Source organism: Dromiciops gliroides, chromosome X, assembly GCF_019393635.1.
Source record: "Dromiciops gliroides isolate mDroGli1 chromosome X, mDroGli1.pri, whole genome shotgun sequence".
Taxonomy (NCBI): Eukaryota; Metazoa; Chordata; class Mammalia; order Microbiotheria; family Microbiotheriidae; genus Dromiciops; species Dromiciops gliroides.
In genome coordinates, this window is record NC_057867.1 from 27,102,858 (window position 1) to 27,111,826 (window position 8,969).

Here is an 8,969-nt window from a genome sequence, read left to right on the forward strand (position 1 = left end):
TTTCCATAATTTTAATATTTCAGAGTGATAATCTATTTTCATACTCCTAGATTAATATTGAATTGAGGCCAATACCCAGGTGCCACGAAGCGAACTAGCTTGGGGTGGTGGGAATGGGGAATATCATAAAAGCTGATAAGCAAGCAATTCCCGGTAAGTACGCTGCAGGGATGTTGTGGCTTTGGGGAAATCTAGTACATGGGTACTGGATACCTTTTGATGAAACCACGGGCCTTAATTAATTAAGTGACACTGAACCTTTTTGCAGATGGCATAAAGCAAAGCAATGAACCTGGGAGGGTGGACAGATATTTTTATGGTAGCAACATCAACATTACCAATCAGTCAGAAATAAGACCGTACCATGTGAAGTAGAGTCTAGCTGAGTCTGCTATTAATTAGCTGGATGACCTTGGATAAATCACTTTCTATCTCTAGGGCTCAGTTTCCTCAATTGAAAAATACATGGATTGGCGGAGATGAGTTATTTTTTCTTTATTTTGGGGGGGGAGGGGTGAGGCAATTGGGGTTAAGTGGCTTGCCCAGGGTCACACAGATAGGAAGTGTCAAGTGTCTGAGGCCAGATTTGAACTCAGGTCCTCTTGACTCCAGGGCCAGTGCTCTATCCACTGTGCCACCTAGCTGCCCCTGGAGATGAGTTCTAAAAGCCCTTCTGGCTTAAAGGTCCCTCTGTCCGTCTTCCCCATGGCTATCTCTTGTCTCTCCAGACTTGGGCAGTGGCTGTCACATCTGAACTTTGCCACCATGAAACTCGTGTGAAATGAGGGATATTGTTGCAACCAGAAGGGAATCGTTTTCCCCTTTAAATTCAGTGCCTCAGTTTGTTATTCCTAATCTATGGGGAATGGTCCCCTAGCAACCATTCCATTTAGAGGATTAGGCTCTAAACTGTGCTCTCAGGCATGCTACTCTTCCGTTTGTTTTCTGCTCAAGGTCTGGGGTAATAAATCGGAGCTATAGGCGAACTTTGACAACATACTGAAATAGCACATAAAACTTCGTAAATAGAGGCCTAGTCCCTAGGTGTCCCATTCTCTGACCTAACCCCTAGTGAGCTAAAACAATTGATGAGTAGCTGTGACTGGGCCCCAGTTTTGCCTGGGTTATTTGTCCCCCACTGGGGTAAGGTTGAACACAGTTGACTTTGACTAAGTAGTGACCACTTGGGTCTCTTACGTAGTCTTCTTTTTCTAAAGAGGTCGTAGTAAGCTTGTACCCTTTGACTGATGAAAGGAAAAAGGACTAGCTGGAAGGGCAAGGGGCAGAAAATCTCCAGTCCCTGTTCTGCCACTGCCTCTCTCAGTGATTTCTCACTTTCCCTCTCTTAGACCTCAGTTTCTCCCCTCTGTAAAAAAAAAAACAAAAAAAGAAGTGGGAGATTAGACTAGATAATCTCTAAGATTCTATCCAGCTCTAAGACGGCTTTATTGACATGTGGGAACACTAAGGTTGTTTTTCCCTCCCTTATCCTGCTCTTTTTACAGCCACCTCAGATCAGATGACACATCCAGCAAGTCAGGTGAACTTGGTTCAGTTCCAAGAGATGGGGGCTGGGGGCTGGTGAAGTAAGGTTGGCTTGTGCTCAGCTCCAGATTCTGTGTCTACTTTCCCTGTTATCTTCCCCTCTTTTCTCCCCCACCCCACCCCAAACCCCACGACTGTTCTATGTTCCCAACTCAGTCAAGGTCTGATCCTACCCTTGAATGTAGTATTGCCAAAGTGACCTAGGGAAGGTATTAGGTTTATTCCATATTCTGCCCCAAGATCTGTCTATAGTTTAGTGGAATTAGAGTCAAGAGTAGTTCGTGTAGGGGCAGCTAGGTGGCACTGCAGTGGATAAAGCACTGGCCCTGGATTCAGGAGGACCTGAGTTCAAATCCAGTCTCAGACACTTGACACTTAACTAGCTGTGTGACCCTGGGCAAGTCACTTAACCCTCATTGCCCTGCCAAAAAAAAAAAAAAAGAGTAGTTCATGTGCTAGTATCCACAATCTCTGAGAGCCACATACCAAGAATGGCTAGCAAGCCAGAACGACTGAGGACGAAGGGAATGGGCACTTAGCAAGTCCTTACGGTGTACCAGGCACTGTGGTAAGTGCTTTACAAATATTAGCTTATTTGATAATATTTGTGAAAACTAGAGATCCTAATCGCAAGAAGACAAATTCAACCTCGTATATATCACTGATAATTGGTACAATCAATCCTAGATTAGATTAGGGTTAGAGGGGGCAGCTTGGTGGCCCAGTGGATTAAGCACCTTCCCTGGATTCAGGACGACCTGAGTTTAAACTTGACACTAGCTGTGTGACCCTGGGCAAGTCACTTAACCCTCACTGCCCCCCCCCAAAAAAAGATTAGGCTTAGCCCTAGAGGAGAGAGTGGAGATCATCTAAACCAATTCCCTTAGTCAAGGGGGTTGAGAAAACTGGAGCCCAGAGAGGTTAAGGAGCTTTCTTTGTGGGTTTTTTTTTTGTTGTTGTTGTTGTTTTTGGTTGGTTTTTTTGGGGTTTTTTTTGTTTTTTTTTTTTTGGTGAGGCAATTGGGGTTAAGTGACTTGCCCAGGGTCACACAGCTAGTAAGTATCAAGTGCCTGAGGCCAGATTTGAACTGAGGTCCTCCTGAATCCAGGGCAGGTGCTCTATCCACTGCACCACCTAGCTGCCCCAAGGAGCTTTCTTAAGATCACAAAGATAGTAAGTGGCAGAGCCAGAACTTGGACTAGGTCCTTGCATGGCTTGGGAAGGGGAGAAGTGTCCCTTATTCAAAAGAAACAGGACAAATAAAAGGGTAGGAGAAGGATGTGTCATTGTATATTAAGACATTATATTCATAAGAAGAAATCCAGGAACCAGAAAAGGGAAGGATGTTGGAGAAGATTTGACTAAAAGAGGCACAAAACAGAAGGGGTATTGTCATTAGAGTACACTACACACACCCTGGATAGAATGAAGACACAGATGAGGAGTTTGGGAAACAGTTCACAAGCCTGACACAGAAGTCGATAGTAGTGATAGAGACTTCAACTATCCCGATCTCTGTTGGAGCTCTCTCTTTCTCCCGAAAGCTGAGCAATTCATAATTTCTTGACTTCATAATTCAACCCTTTAAAAGGGTTGGAGACACCAAACATGGGGAATGTCTGTTCTGGATCTTATTTCCACTAACAGTGAGAAAATAACTTCTGGGACAAAAATGATGGGAACCTTGGAGACAAGTGGCTACTTCTGAGAATTTCTGTTAGGGGAGAGGAAAGCCAGGCATTGCTTGAAATGAACTATAGATTTCTGGGGGGGGGGGGACAGATTTCAAAAAATAGATGGGTTCCTATGACCTGAAATTCTGTGGGGGAAGTTATCCAGGAGGGAGAGGAAGCTCTCAGTTATGATATTCGGAAGACACAAAGTACAGGGGGAAATCCAATAGGAGAAAACAAGGAATTGTCTAAATTGTGGATTTTTAGAAGATTTCTGCAGAAGATATAAGCAGGGTTAGGCAATGACAGATGAATACAAAAGTATGGCAGGATAATTAACAATGGCGTGTTCAGAGTGCTAACACTCAAAATGAGTTTAAGCTGGGGAGAAAAACTTAAGACAAGAAAGAGGGAATTTTTGTTTATTTTGTTGTGGAGTTTTTTGTTTTGTGTGTGTGTTGGGAAGAGCTTGAGTGCAGGGCTTAGGGACAGCAAGACTCATCTTCCTGGGTTCAAATTTGGCCTCGGACACTAGCTGTGTGAACCTGGGCAAGTCACTTAACCCCATTTGCCTCAGTTCCTTATCTGTAAATGAGTTGGAAAAGGAAATGGCAAACCACTCCAGGATCTTTGCCAAGAAAACCTCAAATGGGGTCACAAAGAATCGGGCATGATTGAAAAATGATTGAACAATAACTGTGGTTTTTTAGCTGTGTCTGGAGAAATAAAGGCTAGGACCTGTGCAGAGGATGAATGGGGCAATGATAGCCAACCGCTCAACTCTTTTTTGGCTTCTAATTTCTCTTCCAAGGAGAATGATCTTTGACCAGAAAGGACAGAACAAAAAAAGATAGAGAAAGAAACAGAGAGTTTATATCAAAGAGAAGTTAGGTGCTAGGAAGAGAGTATTTGGCCACTCTCCATGAGTTATCACCTGGCCCCAGTAAATGACATTCTCAGGCACTAAAAGACTCAGCAGATGCAATTGCTGAGCTGGTGTCAATGATCTTTGAAAGATGGTGGAGAGTAGGCAAAGGGTTACAGCAGCAGGGGAAGACAAGCAACCTCCTGACTTTCAGAAAAGGAAAAAGAATGGAACCTGCAACACTCCAGACCAGGAAATTGGAATCTCTCTTCTGGGCGAAATTCAAAACCATAATCTTAAGACATAGTTAACAAACATCTTTGGTGGTTAACACAAAAAGCCTACTCGACTTCATCAAGAACAGGTCCTGACAGGCTATTCTTACTCCTTTGCAGACAGGGCTGCCAGGCTGGCTGGTTGGGAAGGAATGTTGTAGATGAGACTTTGTCTCAGTTTTAGGAAAGCATTTGACATAGTAAGAATGCTAGCTTAAGGGGGCAGCTAGGTGGTACAGTGGATAAAGCACCGACTCTGGAGTCAGGAGGACCTGAATTCAAATCTGGCCTCAGACACTTGACACTTACTAGCTGTGTGACCCTGAGCAAGTCACTTAACCTTCATTGCCCACAAAAATTAAATTAAATTAAAATAAAATGCCTGGCTATTGATCGATAATGCAAAGAGCTCCAACTGGAGACATCTGCTCGAATTCCAGCTCTGATGTCAAGGGATTCTCAGTTTCTGCATCTGTAAAATGGGAATCAATTGCTTGTTCTACCTCCCTCCCAGGGCTATTGTGAGTGGAGCTACTCGTGTCCTTTAACATGCAGGTGTTGTTACAATCTACTTCTTTCTGAGCTATTGAAAAAGACCAAATGCTGCTTTCCTTTCTTCCAAGTAGCTGCCATCTGCTACCCCCTAAGGAAATCACAAGCATCGAGCTTCATTTTTCCACATGCAAAATGGGGATAATTGGGAACAGTATGGTGTGGGCAGAAAGAAAGACCAGTGGGCCAATTGGAAAGGATTTGGCTTAAGCAGTCAGCTGAGTGTTGGCCTGGGAGTCACAAAGACCTAGGCTCAGATTTGAGCTCTGACACTTGTTAGCTAGGTGACTCTGGGCAAGTCATCTGGCCCCTTTTCTTTCCTTGTGTCTAGAGACAGGGAGGTACTTTCTATGATCTATGCCAGAACCCTAACCACCAGCTCAGCCACTTAGAGCAGAAGTGTCAAACAGATAACCCAGACCCATGTCACCTGCACCATTCTACTTAGATCAGAACAAGATTGAAATGTCATTGGGAAATATTTCACAAAATAAATAAAAATACAATAGGACCTCGATGATGTTACATTTTACAACAGTAAATAGGTACTCACAGGGATCCTGGTATATGGATTAATGGCCCCCATTTCTATTTGAGTTTGACACCCCTTAATGACATCTTTGTGCTTGCAGGAAAGCCATTTCCCTTCTCTGAGACTCAGTTTACTCATCTTCAAATGGGTATATACATACATGCATAAGGTTATGTGAGAGAATTAAATGCGCCCTCCTCAGTAGGTAGGATCCATTATTTAGATCCTGGGGGCTTCTTCTCCCAACCCCCCTCCCATTCCCTTCCTTTTCCTGCTGAGTTAGCAGTTACAATTGAGAGAAACCAGTGGTACATGTTCCCTATAGATAGGGCAGGCCACATTGTTCAAGTCTCAGGGCCCCCTCTCCCTCCCTTTTCCCCTTCTACTGAGCTGGCAGTTCCCCATCCAATCAGAAGTTGTCCCACAAGGACAATTTCCCCCCAGAAACAGAGAGATTAGGATACGGCCTAAGGTAGCCCCTTCATGTCCCCTAAATAACCTCAAAAGACACTGTGCTTGCTTAATAAGCCTCATATAGGGGGCAGCTAGGTGGAGCAGTGGTTAAAGCACTGGCCCTGGATTCAGGAGTACCTGAGTTCAAATCTGGCCTCAGACACTTGACATTTACTAGTTGTGTGACCCTGGGCAAATCACTTAACCCCCATTGCCCCGGAAAAAAAAATAATAAGCCTCATACATAGTATTGACACCCCCCTGGGTGGAGATTTAACATTATAATTAGATGTGTGTCCTATGATCAGGGTGGGGATACATGTTTAGGAGTTAATATGAATAGGAGTGTTACGGAGAATGTGCAATGGGTGAAATGGGGGAGGGACTTTGTGTTAGATCTAGGATAAAAAGGGAAGTTTACTGTGGCAAAGCATGCCACTTTTCTAGAGTGCATGCCCTTTCTTGCAAGATCGCAACAAAGTGGCCTTCCTTCTTTGCACCAGACTGGGAGTCATGCCTCAGTTTATCTGTTTCTAACATTATGTATATATTTACATGCATGTATGATATATATGTATATTTGTGTATATATGTGTATAGACACATGTGCATATATGCATGTGTGTATATGTATACATGTATATGTATTATGTATGTACGTGTGTAAATAACACCTTATGGAAGAAGGGTGGATCTCATGCGGCAAGTTGTCTGTAAATATCAGTGTAATTTCAAGGTCATCTGCCTTGGTGTCTAAGGGCCTGAGTTTGAATCATGGTCCTGCTGTTTCCAAGGCCTCTGTGGCTTTGTGAGAATCACTTCTCTTGATCTGTAAAGCAAGGGTATTAGGCGAGCTAATCCTTAACATCCCTTCCAGTTGGAAATCTGTGACCATAAATTGTTACAGGGATATGTGGTTTTATTATTACCCCTCCAACATACGTTCTACCCTACGGTGGGTGGGTAGAGAAAGGAATAGTGAAATGGGATCTAGGGAACACACCTGGAACATGGTAAGACAGGAAAACATGCCTGAAGGATCGAGGGATATTTAGCAGGAGGGACTGTGATAGCTGCCTTTGAGTACATGGTGCCTCAAAAAGACTTAGTGCTGCTTTAAGCTCTATTCAAGCTTTAAGCTATTTAAGCTTAAATAGCTTAAAAATGATACTAAGACTTTGAGAACATCCTCTATTGACACAGCAGAGCACACTGCAAATAGTGCTGGCTTTGGAATCTGAGGATACGAATTCCAATTTGACCCATGTCCCCCTACCTATCTGTCCTTTGGTGAGATGTTCCCTTTCTCTTGGCCTTAGTTTCTTCATCTGTAAAATGGAGGGGTTGGACTAGATGACTTCTGAGTTCCCTTCCTGCGCTCAGTCTGTGACCCTTGATGAAAAGGGATTAGTTTGGTTCTGCTTGGCCCCAGAGGCCAGAATCAGGAGTAATTGAGGGAAGCCACAGAGAGTCAGATTTAAGTTAATTATAAGGAAAAATATTACCTGAGGATGAGAACTATCCCAGAGAAGAAGGGGCTGCCGCCATGGCAGTAGTTTCAATCCATGAATCAACCAAGCATTTAAGTTCTTACTAAGTGCTGGGCACTTTGTTAAGTGCAGTGGATACAATGAAAGCCAAAACACGGTCCCTCCCCTCAGGGAGCTCACATTCTAATGGGGGTAACCTATGCAAACAACAATGCATGTGCAAGGTATATGCAGTGTAAATGGGAAGTTAGCTCAGAGGGAAGGCATTAGTCGTGAGGGGACCTGGGAAAGGATGCTTGCAGAAGGTGAAATTGATTGGGACCCTCTTAAAGATAGCCAAGAGGGGGCAGCTAGGTGGCGCAGTGGATAAAGCACTGGCCTTGGATTCAGGAGGACCTGAGTTCAAATCCAGCCTCAGACACTTGACACTTAACTAGCTGTGTGACCCTGGGCAAGTCACTTAACCCTCAGTGCCCTGCCCAAAAAAAAAAAAAAGATAGCCAAGAGGTGGAGGTAATGAGTGAGAGCCTTCTAGGTGGGGAACAGTCAGTGAAAAAGCCCAGAATTGAAAGATGGAGGGTCATGTGAGGGGAACAGCCAAGAGGCTGTGCCACTGCATTTTAGAGTATGGTGGGAGGTAAGAGCATTTAGGGGGCCAGACCTGCCTTTGGCTAATAAAGTCAAACTGCTCTAAAAAAAAAAGAAGACTAGGAAAGTCAGAAGGGTCCAGATTAGGAAGATCTTTAAAAGTCAAAGAGAGAACCACAAATCTTATCCTGGAGGGACTCACTAGTGGTGATTGAGTAGGGGTGGTGACATAGTTCCTCTCTCTGGAGTTTTTCAAGTAGTGCTCATCCACCCACTTGTTGGGTGGCCATTAAAAGAAAGTCTTGGGGCAGCTAGGTGGCGCTGCAGTGGATAAAGCACCGGACCTGGATTCAGGAGGACCTGAGTTCAAATCCAGCCTCAGATTCTTGGCACTTACTAGCTGTGTGACCCTGGGTAAGTCACTTAACCCTCATTGCTCCCCTCCCCACCCCCCCCCAAAAAAAAAGTCTTGCTCAGCTCTGGGTTTTACCGCAGAGTCCCTGAGGGTTTTCTGGTTTTCAGATCCTCTAATTTTATATTTGTCAGGGTCTCTATTTCTCCCTCATCTCTAAAACTTGGAGATTCACCTAAGGTCCCTTCTAGCTCCAACTCCACCTACCCTCTGACTTCTGAATCCTTCACAGCTTGTGTCTGTATTGAAGGCTGTGATGGATGAAAGAAGATGGTCTAGGATGGCAAGCCCCTCTGGCCTCTCACCTCTACAATGCACTCTTTCCTTAAGGGTCTTGGAGGAAGGGGTCTGAGATTGACTGGGGGGGGGATGGTCGGTGGTCAAGGGATCCTTTTCTAAGCAATTGGCAAGGGGTGGGAAGGATGTTTGGTTCAGAGCTCTCTGACAGGGACGGAGAAAAATTCTTGAAGCCATTCCTCTGGGTCCCCAGGGAGCTGTCCAGCAGGCTAAGAGAAATAGCAGCAGCTGTATGGGCATCAGGCTAGAAGCTAAAATATTCTATTGGCATTGATTCTTGTGGGGAA